Source organism: Phocoena sinus, chromosome 5 (genome assembly GCF_008692025.1).
Source record: "Phocoena sinus isolate mPhoSin1 chromosome 5, mPhoSin1.pri, whole genome shotgun sequence".
Lineage (NCBI taxonomy): Eukaryota > Metazoa > Chordata > Mammalia > Artiodactyla > Phocoenidae > Phocoena > Phocoena sinus.
This window is the reverse complement of record NC_045767.1, coordinates 79,883,467-79,910,508: the sequence shown is the minus strand read 5'-3', so window position 1 is coordinate 79,910,508 and position 27,042 is coordinate 79,883,467. Positions and strand designations below refer to the sequence as shown.

The 27,042-nt window shown below is 33.2% G+C and overlaps 1 pseudogene; it reads right to left on the bottom strand.

Annotated features, from left to right (window-relative positions):
* LOC116753963 overlaps nucleotides 1-25,399 on the bottom strand; it is a 71,263-nt pseudogene extending 45,864 nt beyond the window's left edge.
* Between the last annotated feature and the right edge of the window lie 1,643 nt (nucleotides 25,400-27,042).

Genomic DNA, 27,042 nt, shown 5'->3' with positions numbered 1-27,042 from the left:
TGCAGCATAGGGAATATAGTCAGTATTTTATAGTAATTTTAAATGGAGTAAGTATAATCTGTAAAATTACTGAATCACTCTGCTGCACACCAGAAACTAATATAGTATTGTGAATCAACTCTACTTTAATTTAAAAAGTCTATCATACATTAGGCCTAACTTTAGGGAAACTGTACATTGGAGAGCCATTGTGTTCTACTTTTTTATAAGCTTAAAATGATAAAACAAAACAAGACAATTGAAAAAAATTACAAAATGTTTGTAAGCATTTTTTCTGGCTAATTTACTCAGTTGCAGAGTAAATATTTACAGTTGGTAATGACACTTTGTTGCACTTTTAATACATTTTATGTATGTCTGTTATATTCATTAGTTTAAATAGTTACTGGGTTTTTATTATTGGTTTTTTATAAAGGATGACAATATTTGAACAAGTCTAACCTTGAGCCTGTCCTTATGGAGCTGACTAACTAGTGGGGAGTGTTTGCATTCAACACTAATTAAACATATTTCATTTTGAGTTTACACTAAGGATTAGGTTGTCAGTTCAGACTTATGTATAACTCAGAGATCTCAGGTGGTATCAATATATATTAATAACTTCAAGGATTCAGTCAGTTATGTGGAACAGAGAAAGCAGAGAGAGATCTGGACATTTAGGGCAGCTTTCCATGTCCTTCCTTCCTGCCTTAGACATAAACTCTGCCCCAGAATAAAAGAGGTCTCTATGAGAGGCACATGGGTTAGTGCCTCAGATATCAGGGAACATTTAGCTTATGAAACCTGTCTATTTATATTTCAACTTACATGACATTTCCCAGAGAGCCATGCCTATAAATACTTAGCTTCAGGGTTTATTTTCTAAAAGCAATTCTTAGCAACGACAATCCTGTTATGAATATTCAATTAATAAGTACTCTCTTTCTAGCCGAAAATAATCTATTTGGTCAGATGTCCACTTACCACACAGACAGGAAAATTAAATCTCATGACTTGCCTTCTTTCTTTTTGCCTGGAATGTCCCCCTGATGCAGAGAACAAATGGATCACAGGCTTGGTAGTTCAATTCTATTTTCCTCTTTTATATTTTCATATTAGAAAAAATTTATAGAAGAGAATATTCCACAAGATTACTTATCTGAGAAAGGTAGTATGGGCATGGGTGCTACAGTATGTTTACAGTAAAAACACATATATAAGTTCCTGTTAAACTGTGTTGAAGATCATTTTTTTCATTTTTCAGTATATCCTTTCCTCTATTTGACTCAATCTATGACCATGCAGGGAATAGTATATCATTTTGGTCAAATGTATTCTAAGTAGTATTTGGTAAAAAGAAGACTTAAAAGAAGAATGAATCTTCAAAAATTTTGCTGCCCTGAAATGTTGGTAAATAAGGCATCAAGAGCACAATCCTTTTTTATGCTTTTATATTTTTACTGTGTATTGTTTTATTGCAGAATATTTTATTGTAATAGCACTCATTTCTGAGATCACACTTACTTTTATGACTTCCATGTGATTGGAATACATTACATAAGTAAAACTTGACTTATTAGTTGAAACAGATATTCACGTATTTCTAAATGCCATTTTACCTGAAGTCTATATTTTATATAATTTTCAGGAATGGATCCCTAAAGACAAATCCCATGAACTTTCATCTGCACAAATCTTATTTTTCTACTGACAAGATAATAGGACATCACATCTTTGCAGACTGCACAATTCTAAAATATGGGAACAAGGAGTAGCTAAAGATGAACAAAACAGAAAGCTAAAGCACATTTACAAGTAATCAAGTGGAGTATAAATGTGAAAATACCTAGATCATGGATTCTCAAAGTTATTGAGTGTGATTGAGGTTTCTCATATTTTATTCATGATAGATGATAGATAGATAGAGATAGATGATATATTGATAGATTAGATGGTAGTCAGATGGACAGTTAGATAGATGATAGAGAGATACGATACCATTCTATGTTTATAATTTTTATTTCCTTTGCTAACATTTGATTTCAGGATATTATGCATAAAAAACTGTATATCATACACTTTAAGAGAGTTTTTAAAAAATCTATATAAGCAAATGCATGCTTATAAAAAATAGGTCTTTTCTTTGTTTTCCAATTTGAGGATTTGAGATATAGTCCATACACCAGAAAACTTAGCATTTCAAAGTGTAAAATTCAGTGGTTTTCAGTATCTACAAAGTTGTGCAAACATCACCACTAACTAATTGCACAACATTCTCATCATCCCCCAAAGAAATTGGTACCTATAAGCAGTTATTTTACTTTTCCCCCTTCCCTGATTTCCTGGCAACCACTAATCTACTATAGAATTACCTATTCTAGACATTCCATGTGAATGGAAAGACACAATATGTGACCTGTGTGTCTGTCCTCTTTCACTAAGCATATTTTCACATCTGTGCATGGTAGAGCATATAACAGCATTTCAATCCATTTTATTGGTTGAAAAATATTCCGTTGTACAGATATACCACATTTTGTTTAGCCTTTCATCAATTGATGAATGTTTCCACTGTTTCCACTTTTTGTCTATTGTGAATAATGCTGCAGGTGCTTACTTGAATTATTATAGTCATCCTATATTCTTTAATTAAGAGAGAAACTGGGTATTTGATTTATGTGTTTTTATATATATATTTGTTTTTTTATTTGATAGAAAAATGTTTACTTTTATGTTAGAGAATCCAATCCTAGAGAGCAAATTATAATCAAACTTTTGTTCAGCCTTCATATTGAAATTGTCTAAAAATCATAGGGTATTTTAGGAAAACTCATGGCTATTGCTATGGTTGCAAAATTCATTTATTAGGACATTAGAGAGATTTCCTGCGGTTCTGTAAGCAACAGTTTTCCTGAAGAAAATTTGGGGTTTGTCAATTGAGAACAAAAGACATCTGTTAAAACTAAGGATAAAAGTTGTGGGCTAAAGAGGATTACTGAGACTAGCAAAGGTTGGGGATATCAGTATTCATAGGTAGAAAAAGGTTACTGCGTATTGATTCTGGTCTAAGTTTGGTGAAGAAAAATGTATAGTGCCAACAAATAGCTCAAGATTATGGCTTTCTCCAAAGTTACTCTGTGGTCAAGGGATAAAGATAAGTGAGATGTTTGAAGAATCTAGAGATAGTTTTACAGAAGCATGTGTGCCAGAGATACAAGAGGCAAGGGGATTGAGGGCGTCACAGCGAGAGTATTTGATGTGATGAACTATGAGGTCTCAGCCAGAAGGGCATGAATCCAGCCAGTACCTACTTCCTTTTACCCTCATATTAAGTTTCTACCTTACTTAAAAAAATAAGGTAGTGAATTTATGTCAACAGAATGAGTCTTTTTACAAGTAATATTATTTTGCTGATAATACAGAAAACAAAAATCACCCTTAATTCACTATCTGAAAATAAAAACAGTTAATGTTTTGGTATATTTCACTTCATTCCAATCTATGAAAATGTGCATATTGTGTGTGTGTGTGTATGCATATGTGTATGTGTGTGGTGAGGTGCAGGGGAGGCCACTGCAGAGTAAGTAAGACATAGAGACGGAAGGAGGGAGGAAGGGAGAGAAACGGGAGAGAGAGTGATAGCTGCATGTACATATACTATTTTGGTAACTTTTCAAATTTTTCTTTTTCTTTTTTTTTCTTTTTTTTTTTTTTTTTTTTTTTTTTTTTGTGGTACGCGGGCCTCTCACTGTTGTGGCCTCTCCCGTTGCGGAGCACAGGCTCCAGACGCGCAGGCTCAGTGGCCATGGCTCACGGGCCCAGCCGCTCCGCGGCATGGGGGATCTTCCCGGACCGGGGCACGAACCTGTGTCCCCTGCATCAGCAGGCGGACTCTCAACCACTGCGCCTCCAGGAAAGCCTTCAAATTTTTCTTTTAGATTCGTATTTTTCTGAATATTCTCAAATAATTAACATTTTTAAAAATATGCTTTGCAACTGATTGCATATTATTTTTAAAAGGGAAGTATTTGTGTGACATTAAATTATTATAATATTCATTTTATAAATACTATTTTAAATAGCATTCTTCAGTTACACCTTTCACTCATCAATAATTTTATCTTTGACTTCACAATAGGTAATTAGAAGAATTATTGTGTCAAATGTTATCAATACCTTCAAGGTCCTGCTAACCTACTTTCAGAATGCCCTCAGTTATCTTTGGGGGCACAAGAAAGGTGTGTCTATTTATTCTTTCAGTAAAGATGCAATAACCAGGACTAAATTTAATGCCCTGCCTGAAATAATTTAAAAACTAAAGAAAATATATAAGACATATGTTTTCAATACCTTGGATATCAAGAAACGAGGAACGATGATTAGTGATTGCTGGGGAACATGCAATGAATAAGGTAGGACCTATGATTTTGCTATTTCAATTCCTAGAGAGAGCTTCTGGTCAACAGACGGGGAAGAGAAACTCAGGCAAAGCATGTTTTCTCATTGGTTGAAGGGATGGAGCTGGGGATCCAGAGGAAAGACAGAGGATGGGAGAGATGAGAGCTGCACAGAAAGAGAAACTGGGGGATCTGCAGAGGGTTCCCCTCAAGTCTTCAGCAGGGGGCATACCTGTCAGGAAACCACAAGTGGCCAGGAAAAAAATCACACAAAAGAGCAGAAGGAACAACCTTAAGAGTTTGCAGAGGGCAAGGAATAGGTCTTTTCCTGTCAATTCAAGTGGAAAAACTCATAACTAATGGAGAAGTATAGTACCCAGAAGGGTACTGCCTGAATAATGAGGAACAAATTATTTTTGGACAAAACACAGCTTGGGTCTTACGTAACAAAGCTTAAAAGTAAAAACTAAAAGTATCATACAATTTCCAAGTAACTTAACTGCATTTCAAAACAAGCTCAAGAATATTCATAGGAAAAACAACAACAACAAAAATATCCAGTCTACAACAAGGTAAAATTCACAATGTCTGTCAGTTAGTAAAAAATTTCCAGGCATGTGAAAATAGAGGAAAATAGAACTCATCATGAGCAGAAAATCAATCAAAATTGACACAGGGATGACCTAGATAATAGAATTATTAGAAAATGATACTAAAATAGTTATCATAACTATATTTATATGCTCAAGATGCTAGAGGAAAGATTGATCATGCAAAGAAGAGGAAGAAAGAAATAAAAATAGCCAGATTAAACATCTAAATACATCAAAATATCTAAAATGAAAAATCCACTGGATGTGGTTAACAGAAGTTTGGATATTGTAGAAGTGAAGATTAGTGAGCTTGAAGGTATAACAATAGAACCTATCCAAAATGAAACATTCAGAAGAAAAGAAAAGACTAAAAAACTAAGGTGAAGGAAAGACTTTTTCAGACATATGAAACCTGAAAGAATTCATCACCAGCAGACCTTTACTTCAAGTAATTTCAGAAGAATTCTTCAGGCAGAAGGGAAATAATACTATATAAAAATCTGGCCCTACATTGAATAATGAAGAAGGGAAGAATTTTTTAAAATTATGATTTAAAGTTCTTTAAATAATAATTATTTATGTAGGAGTGTGACTTGATGAAATTCACCTTTTAAAAATGTTTATTTGACTTTAATATGATCATTGTCAGACAGATATTAAAGGATATTATTTCCTATTTGAGGCTAAAAATGGTAGTAACACGGACAAGATAAAATTGCACTGGCTTATTATATTTTGGAGTTAAAAGCAGTATACTTTGGACACAGACATCAGTGAGAATAAATTTTTGTCACATAATCCAAATAAAGTCTACTTTCTCCAAGAAAGTGCACCAAGTACACTAGCTGGTACAAGTTGCTGGGTACTGCAGCTCTTATTTCAACTTCTGAATGCACACTGCATTACCAAACATTTGATACTCTCTCTAATCTTCCTTAAGGGCAAAGGCAAAATTCAGGTTTCTTTTATTGTCTGCAACTAGTAGATGGCTAATACATCTAGTAAATGCTTGTTAATTTTATGCTACTAATATTAATACATACGTACTATATATGAGACTTTGGGAGAGTCTTACATTTAATGTTTATTCCATAGGTTTTAGAATTGATATGGTTAAAACATGACATTTAGGAGAAAATTAGAAATTTGTAAACTGAATAAATACTGACTAGATATTAATGGCCAGAGATTAGATATTTAATTTAATAATTATATTATAGTTGCTATAAAATATTTCATTTTTTCAAAATTTATCCTGAAATAATTATGGAAGCAATAATAGAATTCTGGTATTTTCTACAAAAATAAGTTGAGGGAGAATTTGGGGGTCTATCATGAATCAATAATTTTTAATGCTGGATAGACACAGATTGAAGAAACAATTTTATCAGCAATTATATAGGTTTGAAATTTCCTATAATACACAGTTTTTTAAAGTTTGGCAGGTAATATTACATATATTCTATTTCTTACGGGATTAAGATGTACAAGAACCAAAAAGAAATGAACATCCAACAATTCTATGATGAAATCATCTTGCTAACTGTAATCCTATATTCTTGTCTTGGAGGTTCAACAGCTATAATACACATAAATATATCAAACTTTTTGACAAATTCTGACATAACATAATTTAACATGCTTTAGCCCACCATTCCCAAATAATTTGATCACTGAACCATCTTATCATCATGTTAGCAGTTATTAATATCTCAAGGAATACACCATGAGACGCTTTAATCTATGCTGTTTCACCACTTTTTAGCTATTGGACTTTTATTAATATCCCCTCCCATTAAAGACACATGTGAAACAGCATGGGCTTTGATGTCAAATAGTTGTGGTTTGGAGGTCTAGATACACCATTTGCTAGCTGTGTAAATTTGGGCACGGTAATTAATATCTCTGAAACTTATTTTCCTCTTCTGTGAATTAGATAAAAAATAAATCTTCAGAGTGTTATTTAAAGTGTACCCCCATGGGCAGTATTAATAATGGTTAAATTTCCTAGTAAAATGCATTATTTACTAAGAAATTTTATTTAGGTCAATAAAGTAAATGAAAAAACTAGGCTATAAGAAAAATAATCTAAAATTACTTAATTTCATTTTTGTGTATGTACAAAATGATTAGAATTTATTTAGTACAAGTTTGATTTGAAAGAGAATGTTACATTAGTGCTAAAAAAAAGCTAATGTAAAGCCAGTTATTAATTACATTTTTGGTTAAGGGAGAATATATTTCTACTGGAGGATATACTTAGCTGGAAAATGGAGCTCTGTGTCTGTTTCTAAGTGTAATAGTAAGATAATAACCAGGACAGTAAGAGGATCTATAAATACAGTGAGCTGAAGATTTTCAAAGAAGACATGTTTGGCCCCAAATAAACAAGATTGGTACAGATATGTTAAGCCCTCACAGAATTTTGTAGTGCTAAATTATAGAAAAGGGATTAGAGTTACCATGGATCACATCAGATTAGAAGAAATAAAATGAGATTGTTGCCCAATTCTTTATTTTGGATTTCTTTAGACAGTAATTTTCCTAAATGTGTGGTACCTTTAATTTGGTAGACAACTCATACATAGATCATCTACATTGGATAAATCTTAGGCACGCTTATGCTTTTAATGTGAAATATTATTACGAACTGTTAAAGAAAATTTTATTGTGTTCTACCCAACATTCATTTTCGTCTATTTCCTTAGTTTAGACATAGAGTGTTTATTTCATTGTGATGTCCACCTCTGTCCTATATACCTTTAGATCATGAGAGCGTCTCCCAAGTTCAACAAGTTGGGTTTACTAGGTAAAATCCAGTTATATGTGCTTTAATTTGCCTTGCTTATAACTAGTTAAAAAGGAGCTGACCCAACTCTGATTTATTAAATATGTTGGTATTTGGCTTACTGTTGGCAGGTGGAGGGAGCACATGTTTATGGTTCCCTACTCTTTTTCTGCCTCTGACATATTTGTGTGTGAAAAAGTTCTGCCTCAACCATAATAAGAGACTTGAAAAGATCTAGGCTGAGGACAATATAACTCATTTAGGATAACAGACAGAAGAGATGCAAGGAAACTTGAGGTTGATGTTATTATCATCGAACCACCAAATCAACCAGCGCTCAAATCTGACCTATCTTTAGAAGTCCTAATCATGTGAGATATATGTAATAATGTATGCCCTTCATCATGAGTCAATTTGAGTCAGAATTATTGTTGATGTGGTTTTTGTTATTTTCAATTGAAGGAATGCTAGTTAGGAGGAAATGACAAAGACAACAATCTTAAATATGATACATCCTATCAGTGCACAAGTAATTTTAGGGATATATATTATTCCTAAGTATATTCTATATGTTATATACAAATTATATATAACTACGTTACTTGGCAGAATTGAAACATTTCATTTTATATGTTATAAACTATAAACTATATATAATAACACATATAATAAAACATTTCAATTCCACCAAGTAGCATAGTAACAGATACACAGTCATATTGATCACATGTTCATCTGTTAAAAATCATAAGATTAAATTTACCAAGGCAGTTATAACATGAAAAAATTTGTTTCTAAGCTATATTTTGAGTCAATCTTGAAATCATTGCAAAATGTAAATAAAGTCAAAGATATCAGGGAAACACTAATGTGAAATTATCACAATTTACTGACAAAATAAGCTAAATCACTAGAAATTTTGATAAAGTAGAAGTATGTGTGTGTGGGAAGTAAATATTCATTTCCTGTTTATTTGAATTAATATTGTCTTTTTCTCTTATGATATCAAGCTCTGCATTTTTCCTCTTCCTAAAAGATGTTTCTTTACAAGTTCTTCAGAATTCTCCAAAAAGGTAGGGTAGAGAGGTACAAAGGGATAATTCGGTCTTATATTTGATTCATCACTTTTTTTTTTAAATGCCATGAACTATTCATTATAAGAAGAGGGTTATTCAGCAAACATTCAACTGGCAGAAATGCATAAATTTTAGCTAGAGCTTCTAGAACATATTACTGAGAGTAAAATTTTTGAAACTGATAAGGGAAGAACATGAAAGGAATCTCTTTACAGAGTTTTAAAAGCAAAGTAACTTAAATTCATGGTCTTCTTAAAGTAAGCAGGGTCTTAGAGTATCTTAATCCTGATTTTTAAGTATCAGACTTCAGATAATGAAGTTCAAATAACAACTCTTACAGAGAAAAATAATAATAAAAATGATAATAAGAGAGTTATGTAGAAACAAACTGCTTAAAGAATTTACATAGATGATTGTTGACAAAGAAATAACAAAATGATATTCAGGCATAATAATGTGCCTTACTACTTGCATTGCAATAACCTTTATAAATATTCTCACATAATAAATTTGATTCTATAACTAAGAGCCATATTAAAAAGTAGCTCTCAAGATCATTTTAAAAACTGTCCCACATACAGACTGAAAGAGAGAGGATGAAAAAAGATACTACATGCAAATGGAAATCAAAAGAAAGCTGGAGTAGTTATTCTTATATCAGACAAAATAGACTTTATAAATAGAGACTATTACAAGAGAAAAAGAAGGACACTACATAATGATCAAGGGATCAATCCAAGAAGAAAATATAACAATTATAAATATTTATGCACCCAACATAGGAGCACTTCAATACTTAAGGCAAATGCCAACAGCCATAAAAGGGGAAATTGACAGTAACACAATCATAGTAGGGGACATTAACACCCCACTTTTACCAATGTACAGACCATCCAAAATTAAAATAAGTAAGGAAACACAAGCTTTAAATGATACATTAAACAAGATGGACTTAATTGATATTTATAGGACATCCCATCCAAAAACTGCAGATTACACTTTCTCTCAAGTGTGCATGGAACATTCTCCAGGATAAATCACATCTTGGGTCACATATCAAGCCTCAATGAATTTAAGAAAATTGAAATCATATCAAGCATCCTTTCCTACTATAATGCTATGAGACTAGGTATTATTTACAGGAAAAAAATCTGTAAAAATTACAAACACATGGAGGCTAAACAATACACTACTAAATAACCAAGAGATCACTGAAGAAATCAAAAAAGGAAATAAAAAAATACCTAGAAACAAATGACAATGAAAACATGATGACCCAAAAACTACAGGATGCAGAAGAAAGCAGCTCTAAGAAGGAAGTTTATAGCAATACAATCCTATCTGAAGAAACAAGAAACATCTCAAAACAACAACCTAACCTTACACCTAAAGCAATTAGAGAAAGAAGAACAAAATAACCCCAAAGTTAGAAGAAGGAAAGAAATCATAAATATCAGATCAGAAATAAATGAAAAAGAAATGAAGGAAACAATAGCAAAGATCAATAAAACTAAAAGCTGGTTCTTTGTGAAGATTAAAAAATTGATAAACCTTTAGCCAGCACATCAAGAAAAAAAGGGCGAAAACTCAAACCAATAGAATTAGAAATGAAAACAGAAAAGTAACAACTGACACTGCAGAAATACAAAGGATCATGAGAGATTACTACAAGCAACTATATGCCCATAAAATGGACAACCTGAAAGAAACCGACAAATTCTTAGAAAAGCACAACCTTCTGAGACTGAACCAGGAAGAAATAGAAAATATAAACAGACAAATCACAAGCACTGAAATTGAGACTGATTAAAAATCTTCCAACAAACAAAAGCCCAGGACCAGATGGCTTCACAGGCGAATTCTATCAAACATTTAGGGAAGAGCTAACACCTATCCTTCTCAAACTCCTTCAAAATATAGCAGAGAGAGGTACACTCCTAAACTCATTCTATGAGGCCACAATCACACTGATACTAAAAGCAGAAAAAGAGGTCACAAAGAAAGAAAACTGCAGGCCAATATCACTGATGAATATGGATGCAAAAATCCTCAACAAAACACTAGCAAACAGAATCCAACAGCACATTAAAAGGATCATACACCATGATCAAGTGGGGTTCATCCCAGGAATGCAAGGATTCTGCAATATACGCAAATCAATCAATGTGATACACCAAATTAACAAATTGAAGGAAAAAAACTATATGATCATCTCAGTAGTAGTAGAAAAAGTTTTCGAAAAAGTTCAACACCCATTTATGAAAAATCCCTCTAGAAAGTAAGCATAGAGGGAACTTACCTCAACATAATAAAGGCCATATATGACAAGCCCAGAGACAACATTGTTCTTAATGGTGAAAAACTGAAACCATTTCCTCTACGATCAGCAAGAAGAAAAGGTTGTTCACTCTCACCATTATTCAACATACTTTTGGAAGTTTTAACCACAGCAATCAGAGAAGAAAAAGAAATAAAAGGAATACAAATTGGAAAAGAAGAAGTAAAATGGTCCCTGTTTGCAGATTACATGATACTATGTATAGAGAACCCTAAAGATGCTACCAGAAAACTACTAGAGCTAGTGAATTTGGAAAAGTAACAGGATACAAAATTAATGCATAGAAATCTCTTTCATTCCTATACACTAATGATGAAAAATCTGAAGGAGAAATTAAGGAAACACCCTCATTTACCATTGCAACAAAAAGAATAAAATACTAGGAATAAACCTACGTAAGGAGACAAAAGACCAGTATGCAGAAAAGAATAAGACACTGATGAAAGAAATTAAAGATGATACAAAGAGATGAAGTAATATACCATGTTCTTGGATTGGAAGTATCAACATTGTGAAAATGACTATACTACCCAAAGCAATCTACAGATTCAATGCAATCCCTATAAAACTACCAATGGCATTTTTCACAGAACTAGAACAAAAAATTTCACAATTTGTATGGAAACACAGACCCCGAATAGCCAAAGCAATCTTGAGGAAAAAAAACGGAATTGGAGGAATCAGGCTCCCTGACTTCAGATTATACTACAAAGATACAGTAATCAAGACAGTATGGTACTGGCACAAAAACAGAAATATAGATCAATGGAACAGGATAGAAAGCCCAGAGATAAACCCACGCACATATGGTCACGTTATTTTTGATAAAGGAGGCTAGAATATACAGTGGAGAAAAGACAGCCTCTTCAATAAGCGGTGCTGGGAAAACTGGGCAGCTACATGTAAATGAATGAATTTAGAAAACTCCCTAACACCATACACAAAAATAAACTCAAAATGGATTAAAGACCTAAATGTAAGGCCAGACACTGTCAAACTCTTAGAGGAAAACATAGGCAGAACACTCTGACATAAATCACAGCAAGATCCTTTTTGACCCACCTCCTAGAGAAATGGAAATAAAAACAAAAATAAACAAATGGGACCTAATGAAACTTAAAAGCTTTTGCAGAGCAAAGGAAACCATAAACCAGACGAAAAGGCAACCCTTAGAATGGGAGAAAATATTTGCAAACGAAGCAACTGACAAAGGATTAATCTCCATAATTTACAAGCAGCTCATGCAGCTCAATATCAAAAACACCAACAACCCAATCCAAAAATGGACAGAAGACCTAAACAGACATTTCTCCAAAGAAGATACGCAGATTGCCAACAAACATGAAAGGACGCTCAACAACACTAATTATTAGAGAAATGCAAATCAAAACTACAATGATGTATCACCTCACACCAGTCAGAATGGCTATCACCAAAAAATCTGCAAGCAATATATGCTGGAGAGGGTGTAGTGAAAAGGGAGCCGTCTTGCACTGTTGGTGGGAATATAAATTGATACAGCCACTATGGAGAACAGTACAGAGGTTCCTTAAAAAACTAAAAATAGAACTACCATATGACCCAGCAATCACACTACTGGGCATATACCCTGAGAAAACCATAATTCAAAAAGAGTCATGTACCAAAATGTTCATTGCAGCTCTGTTTATGATAGCCAGGACATGGAAGCAACCTAAGTATCCATCAACAGATGAATGGATAAAGAAGATGTGGCACATATATACAATGGAACATTACTCAGCCAAAAAAAGAAACAAAATTGAGTTATTTGTAGTTGGGTGGATGGACCTAGAGTCTGTCATGCTGAGTGAAGTAAGTTTGAAAGAGAAAAACAAATACCATATACTAAAACATGTATATGGAATCTGAAATAAAAAATGGTTTTGAAGAACCTAGGGGCAGGACAGGAATAAAGACGCAGACGTAAAAAAAGGAATTGAGGTCACGGGGAGAGGGAAGGGTAATCTGGGGCTAAGTGAGAGAGTGGCATGGACATATATACACTACCAAATGTAAAATAGATAGCTAGTGGAAAGCAGCCACATTGCACAGGGAGATCAGCTTGGTGCTTTGTGACCACCTAGAGGGGTGGGATAGGGAGGGTGGTAGGGAGATGCAAGGGGGAGGAGATATGGGGATATATGTATATGTTTAGCTGATTCACTTTGTTATAAAGCAGAAACTAATACCATTGTAAAGCAAATATACTCCAATAAAGATGTTAAAAAAGAAAAAAGCTGTCCCATATGAAAATAGGAAATTTTCCTCAAGGCAGAAATATTGATGATCATTCTTGTATTCTTACCTTAACATATAGTATCTATTTACTAAGTCAAAACTTTTGCTTAGGCAATATAAAAAATAAATGTTAAATTATGAATGACATATGAAATTAGTTTGTTTCCCTATAGAACTTCACAATCATTTCAAAAGAGAGCGGGGGACTTGTAAAAATTATATTCACTTTATATAGCAAATGATATTTATTTTTCAAACCATGGAGATTGAAAGAATGGCTATTAAAGATATGTCATACTCAAATACATAGTAAATTTTACCTGAATCAAAGGTATGGGAACAAGGTAATCATTTTGAAAGTGTCCACTAAATGGAAAGATATCTGGTATTATGAAACAATTGATTTGTCCTGGAGAATTATCAATTAAAATAATGTCTATAAACATAGAAAAAGTAAGTATTTTTGCAATATACCATTGTCTTTTTCCCATCATAGCAGAAAGCAAGGAATAGGATATGCTCAATAAACAGAGTTCTCACAAATGTGCGAATCTTTCATCTCTGTAAGTTGTCATAGGTACTTTTTGGATTTAACTTGGATTTAGAGAATGGATGTGGTAAAGCATAACAAAAATAAGGAACTCAGATATCTCTGATTCATGTTTCAAGGAAAGCAAACATGCCACTCCATGTATTTGGGAATGATTGTTGCCATGAGATAATACCAACAAAAATGATGTTAATAGTAAAGTGAAGGAGAAAAAAAGAATTAGTCCTGGATTTGTTTTTTGATTACCCTGATTCTGCTGAATTGATCTATACTAGACTTTTAAAACATTCATAGGGGGAAACACTTACTGGTAAGAGCATGAAGCCAATAATCTTTTACACCTAATACAGTGTCCCAAAACAGTACTATAATGTTTCTGTAATGTGTTTTTGAGAGACCCATTGTAGATATTGCTTGTTTCCATGAAAAGACTCAAATTTTAATCATCATCAAGGACTAGAAATAATAAAGCACCAAGGGGGCAATTAATAGATAACCCTCACAGATGGGCATTTAAAAAAAATAATAATGCTTCTTTAAACACACACACACTCACACATGTAAAAATGAGTACTCTATTTTTTTTTTTTTTTTAAAGATCAAACTAACTTCCAAAACTAGAAGAGCCTTTACGGCTTTCATAGAGATTATGAAATTCTTAGATGATTTAAATTAATTCATTCTTCTAGGTTCCAACTCTATGTATTACCATCACTGCTTAAACTGCTACTGGATTTTTGCCAAGATTAAGCAGCCCAGAGCCTTATATTGCCCTGAATTTTTTTTTTTTTTTAAGAATTGAAAGTATCTTGTGCCACATAGTGAACTTGCAGCTGTGACTTCTGATCTCTAGAGCTTTAAATGATTTTTATAATGAAAATTTCTTATAGATATACTTCCTTTAGGTGTTTGGAAGAGGCTATCACTTTATCCTTCGTTCATCTGAAAGGAAGCATTAAGTTGCTTCTCTAAATTATCAAATTCTTTCCAACAGGCACGTGCTTGGTAAACAAGTAAAGATCTTAAGGAATTCACCTAGAAATCTGGTGGGTTTCCATGGCTGCCGGGGCTTTCTTTCCCTTACTGTAACTCTTAACTTTATTAAAGACTTACGTAGATTTATACTACAGAGTCTAGTAAGTCTTTTCAAATAGCCAACCCAACGTAATCAGTGAGATACTTATTTTTAATGCAATACCACTTAAGCATGAATTCATAAAAACAGTTGGGTTTTCTTCATCTGAAAAATCTCTGATGAGCGCCTATGCTTTTTAATCCACATTTGGTCCCCAGTGTATTGTACTATTATATTTAATTATTTATTATACTAAGCATGGAGTCAACTACTTAGTTTAAAACAAGACAAAACAATTCAAGACCTATTCAGTCTACATACTTTCCCTTAAGAGACAGATAGTAAATTTGACTTTGCAGGCCATACAATCTGTAACTATATAGAGTAACTACTAAACTCTCCTGTTGATAGTGAAAAAAAGCCATTGACAATATGTCAATGAACGAATATGGCTGTCTTTCAATAAAACTTTATTTACAAAAACAGGCTAAATTGGCTCCATGTGCCATAGAGTCAAACAGGCAAAGGCAAAAATTTAATAGTTGGCTTCATATTCATCCATACTTCATATATATTCATCCTCATATATTGAGAAAATAGATTTTATTTTATTTTCAGATATATTACATGAAATTTTAGTCCTGGCTGACATGATTTCCCAGTATTCAATGTTTAGTTGTGGAAAAAACAAAAAAAATAAGTGTATTTTCCAACTTGAACCTTAAATTTAAATATACTCCCTGAAATATGAATGCTTCCATCTTCTGGGCTCTAAATCTATAATCATATTTAATGTCAGAATTTTTTCTTAAGATCTTTAAAACTTGTCAGGTTAATGTAATTTGTATACTTACATTGAAAATATATATCCATTTCATCTAAATCTTTGATAGCTGCCAAAATGAAAATGTCATAGTGAAGTAGAAATGTACTTCTATCATATTAAAAAAATTATAATAGTTTCAACAATTGCTCAAACAATTGTTACAGCAGTCTTGTGAAAAATGACTGATTTGGTTCTTTTGATCTAGATTTGTATGTGCTGTCTTTATGTAATCAAGTAATACTCTAGTCTTTTTTTTGGAACCAGACAATGAAGTCAAGAAAATTAGAGGAATGCATGTATGAAATGTTAGAAAATATTATCTTTATGAGTCCTCAGGTGGTGAAATAAAAATTCAAAAAGTATTTTCATGTATTTCTTGCTCATCTCATTTCCATATTATAGATATTTTTGTAGAGAAATATTTGTAAGTCTGGAGCTTCTGAGAAATTATAAGCATATAGTGTCAAGTAATAAATTTAAAATTATATGAAGTCCTTATAAGTAAAAAGAAAATGACAAAAGTATTAATACATTTATTAAAATGACATTAAGTACCAAGAGAAGAGGTGTGAGTTATAAGTATTTAAGGTAAAAATTCAGCTTTAATTCATCCTAAAGAAGAATCTAGCCAAATCCTCATCTTAACCAAATGCCTGTATACTAAGAAGTTTGTTAGGTATATTTCCATACTATCCATTTTACATCTTATAAAAGTATAGAGTTTATATCAATGTGAGTGCCTAAATATTAAAAATACAAAAATAGGGCTTCCCTGGTGGCGCAGTGGTTGAGAGTCCGCCTGCCGATGCAGGGGACACGGGTTCATGCTCCGGTCCGGGAAGATCCCACATGCCGCGGAGCGGCTATGGCCCTGAGCCATGACCGCTGAGCCTGCACGTCTGGAGCCTGTGCTCCGCAATGGGAGAGGCCGCAACAGTGAGAGGCCCACGTACCGCAAAAAATAAATAAATAAAAATACAAAAATAAAACAAAACAGATTTCAAAATACAAGCAAAAGTAAACCTATTATAAAATAAAAGTAGAATCTGTCATTCTACAGTTTTATCTCTAACTCTTTGTATTCAATAAATATTTCATATAAAGGGCTACTTCCTCAATCTTTAGATTTACTTTTTCTTTTGAAGTAATTGATTTTGCTTCCGTATTAATTGATCTCATTTGCTTTGTCTCTGCCTGTTATATTTGAGGGAAATTAACTTCTCACTTTTTCCCCGGAGAATCATTCTCTTCACCCCACATCACACTTGACTCTCTCTTTTAACCAGGGAACTCGATTTATTTACTCAGAATAAATGGTGTTGCATGACTGACTGCCTAGGTTGAATGCATGCATTAACCCTGATCCCTGGGGTATCATTAAGTGCAAAATACTTGTCTATTTGTTTTATGAGTGAAAAATGGAAGTATCACTGCAGCAATTCACTGCAAACAATATTCTGCAATAAAACTGCTCCTTGTAACTTTGCCTTTCTTTCCGAATTGGTCTAATTGCAGGTAGAGACTTGATAAGAATAAAGCAGGGTAAAACTTCAGTTCATTGAAAGGCAATCAATTTGCTTTGTAAAACTTTCTTTATATCACATGTCAGGGGGAAAGAAAAAAGGTAAGAACATATGTAATGCCAGTGTAGATATCAAGACAATGTCAAATCACCCACAATTTCACTCCTCCTGCATTTACTCAGATAGGAGGATGTATATAACAGCTCTTTAAAAATATAAGACTTTCTATAGATATATAATGAGTTATGATAGTAGTGTTTGATTATTTACTATTATTTCACAAAGCACTTTAAACTCTGCTGAATATGTATTTTTCATCCAAAAAAAAACTTTATAACTCTTTTGAATGGAGGGACACAAAGAATCTAGAGCCTAGAATATATTTGTGAACTCTTTACCACTTATTGCAGTCTGCCACTTCCATCTCCAAATATTTCAGTCATTTGTATTGCAATATACCTTCCAAAGAGAGAAAAGAAAAGAGTATAAGCTAAAATGTTGGCATTTATGCCAAACAGTGGCTATGCTAATAAGAGAGTATCTCTCAAGTGACTCACATCTCTTTGTATGGAAGTGGGAAAAGGTTCTGGTAAAGACCTTCATTGTGTAAATTTCTACAGTACTCCCCACATGCCTTCAGAGTTTAAAGAGGAAACTTTCTTTTCTGAAGACAAAAGAAAAGATACAAACAACACACAGGTCATTTAAATAATGAGAAGAGGCCTTAAAGATCACATAAAAATAAAAGTAAACTTAGGATCCCACAATCATTCCTCCAGAAAATATTTTTCCAACTCTTTGTACCAAACACATTTCCAACAGTTTGTGCCAAACATATTTGAAGTTTTGATGCAGCAACTTTCTGTGGGATTTGGAAAAGACAAAAAATACTTTTCAAAATTATCAATTTAAGCACTTAAAAATGTCAAAAATGCCTGGAGCAGTATACAGAGCTGCTGACCTGGTAGCCTTAATGAGCTAAGGTGAATTAAGAAGAGACACTTCCAGTAACTTTTGGTTTCCATATAGGATATTTGTAGATGCACATATTTCTTTTTTTTTTAAGTATTGACTTTTATATTTGTAACTAAAAGAACTACTTTTAAACTATTTAGCAAATGAACAGATTGTTTAGTAATTCAAATAAAAATGTATCACAAAATGTTTCAGAAACAATATGAAGTATCTTTAATCCTCTAACATTTCTGTAGCATTCGAATAAAGCTTCTAATAGAATTAACATTACATACTAAACCATTAAAATTTTCTTTTTTTAGTGTCTTTATTGACTTATAGTTGATTCACAATGTTGTGATAATTACTGCTGTACAGCAAAGTTATTCAGTTATACATATATACACATTCTTTTTTTTATATTCTTTTCCATTATGGTTTATCATAGGAGTGTTATACAGTAGGACTTTGTTGTTTATCCATTCTATATATAAAATCTTACCTCTGCTAACTCCAACCTCCCACTCCATCCCTCCCCAACCCTCTCCCTCTTGGCAACCACTAGTCTGTTCTCTATGTCCATGACTCTGTTTCTCTTTCATAGATAGGTTCATTTGTGTCATATTTTAGATTCTACATATAAGTGATATCATATGGTATTTGTCTTTCCCTTTCTAATTCACTTAGTATGCTAATCTCTAGTTGCTTCCATGTTGCTGCAAATGGCATTATTTCATTCTTTTTTGTGGCTGAGCAGTATTCCATTGTACACATGTACCACATCTTCTTTATCCATTCATTTTTTGATGGACATTTAAGTTGTTTCTATGTCTTTGTTATTGTGAATAGTGCTGCTATGAACATAGGGGTGAGTGTATTTTTTGAATTAGTTTTGTCTGGATATATGCCCAGGAGTGGGATTGCTGTATCATATGGTAGTTCTATTTTTAGTTTTCTGAGGAACCACCATACAGTTTTCCACAGTGGCTGCACCAATTTACATTCCCATCAACAATGTAGGAGGGTTCCCTTTTCTCCACATCCTCTCCAGATGCACATATTTCTAAGGTTGAGTGCTAGATAATTGGACATTTCCATAGACTGGACCTTGTCTGGTGAGAAAATTAGCCATTTGGAATGAAAAGCAGACAACAACATGCACAAAGTAATATTAAGCAGAGTCAATTAGTTAATATATCCTCTGTTAGCTCATTGCCAGAAAATCCATAAAATAATTCAAAGAATCTCTACTTTTAATTCAGGTGAAAAATATAGATGTTCAAAAGATTGATGGAGTTGATAAACAATTAACTAAGTGACTGGCTAGAGCTTAACTTCTTTGAGAATGCTTTGGTCTAATGAAATTTAAAGAGAAAATATAAAATTATTCATAAAACAAAACACATAGCTGGTGTTAGTTACTGGTCACATTGTAGAGTTTCTGACTAAAAATATATGGATTTGTTATTGGCTTTTCTGCAATTTTATAATATTCACAAGCATTTCAATGGAATAGAGGCAGTCTAATTCAATATCTGTTTATCTTAATATTATAATGCTAAATATAAATCAACCCAGATTAGATACCTACTTCTAACAATAGTAAATTTTTAATTATTTATCATGCAAAGATATATTCATAATGTATATACAAGTTAACTTCCACCTTTCAGGAAGATGGTTTAAGTCTTGTTTTTATAAAATCTTCCCCAAAACAGGTTACAAATAAATATATAAAAAAAAATAAACCAAAATCACACAATTGCTTTTCTTTCTTTTCTTTTCTATTTTAAATCCTCTGGCAGAAAAGAATCACAAATCTAGGAATGGAATGAATATTTATTATGCACCTCCATATTGTTCATAATATTTCTTCTTTAATTACTTTTTATATGAAGTAGGTTTGTTTGTCTCTGATTCTTGGTGGGGAAAATGAAATTCAGAGATAAACTTTACAAGTTAATTGTTAATAAGAAGCACTTATCATAGTCAAGTTTTGAAACCAGGCCAGCCGTAAAACAAAGAATGTTCCCCAACGTTTTGCATGTTTCTTATCCTAGGTAGGTCGATCATCTATATAATAGAGTCCTGGTCACCTGTGAGTGCTTTATTTTGTTTGACTAGATGTGGCCTAAGTAATGGCATCGTGTTAAAAGACAAAGGTGGAGGTCATAAATTTTGAGTTTTATTCTTCATCACTTCCCAAACTACTTGAGAGATCTTCATTGATCTGTTTAAACTCTCTTTTGTCAGCTTCTTATGTTATATGTGAAGTGTAATAATATTTTCTGAAGGTAAACAGTGATAAGCTAAAGATTTTATAAACTCTAGAGTAGCCATATATACATCTATTAAAAATATATAGTTGCTAAATCAATGGAGGAGATACAGTGGAATACTAAAACGTAAACAATTGATCCAAATGAAATAGAAGGGAGGGGGGAAAGAACAGAATGGATAAGTAATAAAATAAAGACTATGAAGGTAAAAATTCTATCCATATCAATAATGACTATAAATGTAAAAGGAGTAAATACTCTCCTTAAAACTAGTAATTATCATACTGGATTAAAAAGCAAGACCCAACTACATGCTCTTACAAAAGATGCATATAACATAAGGTTGCAAAGAGTTTTTCAAAAATTGAAAAATTATGCCATACAAACACTAATCATGAGAAAGTCAGAGTAGATATATTGATATTAGAGAAAGTTGACCTGAGGGAAAAGGGTATGAACAGAGAGATAATTTTATGATGATAAAGGAAACATTCATCAAGAAGACATACAAATGTTGTGTGCATATACTCATTAATGGAAATTCAAAATACAAGAATTAAAATAAACCTGACAAATTGTAGGGGGAAATAGCAAATTCACAATTATAGTTACAGATTTCAACCCCTTCTCTCAGTGACTGAAAGAAAAATAAGTGGAAAAATATCTAGTAAGAATAAAAAGATCCAAATACACAATACTATTTCTACCCTAACTCCTAAAATATAAAAGGAGGCAATACTTTCCAATATAAATATTGAGTTACATTTTCCCATATATGCATTGATATTGTTCATAACACATTTTACTTTGCCATATTTTACAGCAAGCTTAGTCTTTGTACGCCCTTAATGATTTTAAAAGATATTAAGAAACACTTTTATGGACTGCATTTTTATGTTACATTAAAAAGCAATCTGAGGTAACTAAATTATCTCTTTTAATAAATTCAGCATGGAACATACTCTGGGGAAGAGATATTAATAATATTTGTGAAATTGATAAAATGAAGAACAATGTGTCAAAGAGGTGCTCCATGGCCCAGGAACATGTTTGCTAAGCTTGCAACTCCTAGTATAGGACCTGATACACAGTGAGTATTTTACTTTTCCATAAACTGTTTCAACAACTGGAAATTAATACAATTGTTCCTTTAAAAATATTAGGCAAGAAACTAAGAGAAGAATGGTTAAAAAAGGATACGTTGGTATTCTCTAATAGGAAAAATAGTTATTGGTATAGACTATAAACAGAATGAGATTTATTAAAAATAATGAAAGAGGCAGGATGAGGTGCAGGGATGAGACAAAATTTAATTCCAAAGAACTGGAGAGAGATTTAAGAATTGAAATGAAATGGATGGTTAATGTACCATTCAATTTTAAGTGAACTTTATACACATTTAGAATAGAGTAAGATTATAATGGAGGTCTGAAATTTCAAACACAACCCCAAAGCTATAAACCTTAAAGTATAAAATTAAATAATAAACAGTATATCAAAATAAAGCATAAAAAATAGAAGGAAGTGAACAATTTGGAAATTTTCCACTTGCAAGGTAAAAATGTCAATATTTGCCTAAATAAAGCTTATTATAAATCAGCTAAGATTAATTCCCTGACAGAAAATTGTAAAAAAGGCATAAATTCAGAAAAAAGAAATATGTAAAAATGTGAAAAGCTCCTCAAATATCTATGAAATCAAAGTAATACAATTTAAATAGCAATGAAATATTTTGAATTTTCAGATTGGCAAAGATTAAAATGAACAACAATGTACTTTTTTTTTTTGAAGATGTAGGTGTCCATTCATTCTAGCTACTATAACAAAAATACCATGTATAGGAGACTTACAAACAGCTAATATTTATATCTCACAGTCCTGGAAGCCAGGGAGTCCAAGATTGTGGCAGCAGCAGATCCCATGTCTTATGAGAGCCTGCTTCTGCATTTTGGCTTTTTTCTTACTGTAACCTCACATGCAGAAGAGGCTAGGGAGCTCTGTGGGATCTCTTTTATAAGAACACTAGTCTCATTCAGGAGAGCTCCACACTTATGACCTAGTCCTTCTCAATGACCCCACTTCCTAATAGGATTACATTGGGTATTAAGTCTCAACATGAATTTTCGGAGGATGCAAACATTCAGTTCACAGTAGTGGGAAATGAGTTCTGTCAAACACTTCTTGTTATATGAATGTTAGGAATGTAAGTATGGAAATACATGTCAATGTTTACCTATATTTTTAAAGAAAAAGAGAAGTAATAAGGTCTGGAAAAAATTATATTGTTTCCTTACAAAATATACAAGTAAAGATCGTAATCTACAATAAGTGCAAATAAGGGAATCATATTTTTTCTAGACTTTACTACTTTGATTTTTCTTTTGGGATATAGGTACATATTGCTTTATTAAAGCAATTTGTAACAGAGAGAGAAAGAATATATCCCATGGCATTTTTTAGTATACCTGGAAAAATATTGAACATCGAGTCATGTTAATGAAGTGCTTTATTTGGAAAAATTATGTCCAAACAGAATTACTTTTTTATTCATTTTATACACAGCTACCAATCATCATCTCTCAGCACTGTGTGTTTCCTCATAGCACTGTGTGTAACCAATAGAGACAGGACTGATTCTTCCTCTACTGGCTAATAACAGAGTTGACTCCCTAAGAGATACATATGTTTAAATACAAATAACCACAAAGATCAGTAATGCAAGAAGTGACCTGAGACAGAATTGAAATAAAATAAGCAGTATAAATTATAAACAAAATAATACATACTCTAAGTTGAATAAGGAAAAAAAATCCAGTGTCTTGAAGAAGTACAAAATGAGTCATAAAAAAATGGACTGTATTATGCATGTTTGAAAGATGGATCCAGTATAACACCTGCCTCTGGATTTTCCAAGCTAAGCAACCATAGGAAATTGCTGTGTAAAATTGCAATAATTTCCAAAACAACTTTTAAAAAAGCACTTTGGGACGTGTGGAAGCTGATGAACCATGTCTTAGCGTAAGTAGTAATTTCACCGAACCAGGTGAAAAATACTAGATTAAGCAAAGGTACCATAGGGGTTTTAGCTTAAGGATTTTTCATTCCATAGATTTTTAAGCTACATATTTTTTAAAGTTGAAAGTCATGTTAAGTTGTATTCAAATTTTCTACTCAAAAGACAAAAGTTTTCACTTTTTACCAGTTCCTAGATCAAATTAGTATTCCCTAAACAGAGCATAAATTGCATTATAAAATGAAACTAATTTTAACTACAATCTGGATACGTGACACTGTTGATATATTTACCCTCCTCTCTTTCCTTCCCCCAAACTTTCTTTTAAAGTGTTAAAATATTAGTCTTTGGATTTCATTAAGTATGGAATCAATCAGGAATTAGGCACATCCTTTGCTTTGTTTTTCCTTCTCATTTAAATCACTTGAGTGGAACCTATTTTAAGTAGCCACACATGAGATGTTTTCTTTTGCCCTCAAACTTCTAGTGCCACACTGATAGCAGATGAAATTTATAACATTAAAAATATCTAATAATTCAAAGAAAGGAAGATTTTACAACACCGTTCTAATGGTCTAGTTCCAACATTACATGTGTGTGGAGTGGTCTGGGGGTGCGCATTTGGGGCCAGCTTTTGACTGAACAAAAGCTGAATATTTTAAAATTCCTCATAGAGTTGAACAAAATAGTGCCAAAGGAGAACTAAAGTGGGATGATAGAACGATGAATTCATGAGATAATGATACATTTCCCAACCTCAAAGCTTCAGGACAGTTTAAGTTTGCAAAATGTTTATAGACATAACATATCTGAATTAAGGATCTGAGCGTCCCAAGGCAAGAAAGTTCCAGCTGCAATGTGCCTTAGATAAGCCCTTTAATGCTATGGATACAAGCAAAACATTAATACATGAATGACTGATTCTGTGAAAGGATTTCCAACCTTAGGTAAGCAGTTCCATTCTTTGAGTCCTAACTTAAGTCTTTACAAATTGAATATCTTTCTATTTCTACTAAAATCACTACCTTTGGTTTGGTCCCAAATGTTTTTAAGGCTCTTGAGAAGAGTCAAAGATCAATACAGATGTTTAATTCTAAATAATAAAATCTGTCATGGAGTCAGTGGGACATACTGGAAGGAACATACTGGAAAGAAGGCTAATCCATATATCAGTTGTTATAGCTTCTAATTTTGAATGACTCCTCACTGGCAAATTGTGCTAGAGAAAAAGAGAAAGATTTAGACATTAAGAAAGCGGAATAAAATATACTTTTAGCCAAAGTACATACTTTTGCAGTGCAGTATTAAGAAAGATAAATAAAATTGATCTTCAAAGTATTTGCTTTGCTTTCTTCCTTCCTAAAAAATAGGGAACAAAGATAAGTGTGTAGAGGAGTGGTGGGGTGGGGAAGATGCATTAGGCTGAGTGAATTTCTTTAGAGGGAATTTTATTAGTCTGTTATGAACTGAATGTTTGTGTTCCCCTAAAATTCACAAGTCAAAACTATGACCCCAAGTGTGATGATGTTAGGAGGTGGGGTCTTTGGCAGGTAAATGGGATTAATTATGTTGTGAGGGTGGAGCCCTCGTGAATGGGATTACTGCCCTTATAAGAGTCAGGTGAGCCTTTGCTTCCTGTCTCTCTTGCCTTGTGAGGATACTAGCAGTCAGCAGTCTGAAACGCTGAAACCTGAAGACGGCTCTCACCAGAACCCTATCCTGCTGGCACCCTGATTTTGGAGTTCCCATCCTCCCAAACCGTGAGAAATAAGTTTCTGTTGTTTTTAAGCCACTCAATCTATGGTATTTTTGTTATATTCATGGTATTCTGAGGGGACTAAGACTCTGTTGTGTTTTGATGAAGCGGTATCCTGCATTAGAGGTGAAAATTCTATTACCCCCTTTGTTAGTAGAAGCTCTATAGATAGTCTACTGTTAACAATTACAAATTAACAAGGCTGAGAAGTTAAATTCACTTCCTCTAAGAAATATCTGAGTTGTTCGAATTACTCTTGTCTTAGGCCTATCCCAGGAAGTTAGAGCTCATCCTTACACGCCAGTGTCAGGAGCTGAGCTGAGCTGAGAGAGAGAGAGCTGAGTTGCCAGGTGTGGGAGTAGCAATTAAAGCAACAAACCGAGAACAAAAGAGTTATGTGTTTAGTCACTTATTGAGGTGATATAAGCAAGCGTCTAAAACCGAAAGAATGGCCGACTCTCCCTGACGCATTTTCCCCCAAGGAAAGATTTGCCGGTGGAGGCCCTGGTGGATCAGCACAGATGTGGGACATTTCACTGATGAGGGCTCCCCTGACAAAAGGCTCTGGTAGTTTTATGGACTCTGGGGTACTGAACTCTGGGGTGGCGGGGGCAGGGGTGCAAAGGAGTATGGTTAGGTGTGGAAAAGTACTGGATACTGAGTCAGAATGGGGAAAAGTACCCTCATGCCTTCCTTGAGGAATCCTTGGCAGAGGCAGCTGAAGAGGAACTTGGCTAAGGGCCTCAGATAGAGACCTAGGAATGAAAGTACCCAGGCTAAAAATGTAAATACTGCAAAGAGTATTACCAGCCACTGGAGCCTGAGACCTTGACTGCAACTGCCCTCAGAGCCTGCAGTGCATTGGCTGTGCCTGAGCCTGTTATGGGGAGGGCAGATTTCCCCCGTGAGGCCTGTCACATAAAGCCTTTGTAATTGGCTGTTATATCAGGTCTGAAAAATTACATACGGGTTTTTAACCAGGAGCCAAACTCTTCAACCAATTTTATCATTTGAAAGATAAATTAATTGACTGCAATTGCTTTGACCTATTTCACTAGAGTACTGAAAGATTTCTGAGAGATACTGCATATTTGATTATAAGGTCAGATAATGACTAGTAACTATTATGACTGTTTTTGAAAAGCCATAGTCACAGTGAAAGAGTCCACAATAAGATGAAAGATTAGTACAAATACTTCTGGTTTCATCTACTGATAAGTAACATGATTCATTAAATTTTAGGAGAATATGAGTCCCAAGAAAGTCAAGTATAAATTACTTAGCAGTTATGGAAAAGTCAAACCAATTTCTGATGTATTGAGTGCTCTAAAAATGAAAAAAATAATCAGTAAAATAGAAGGCAATATACTAGAACAATATTAGCTTTTCAGTAACCACTCAAAAACCAGAGAAACTTTTAAACTGTGAGGCCAGTTTTCAGCAAGACTGTGACTCTAAGATGAATTTATTTTCTGGGTATGTCGAAGTTGAAGGAAAGTCTATATGATTGAAAAGAGTATGACAAGCTTTCAACAAAACACAACAAACAATTGCTTATTTCATTCCTATATTCCTGGAAATATTCAAAAATAGATAAGAGAGAAAGCACATGACTAAATATAGTGTGTATGTGGGT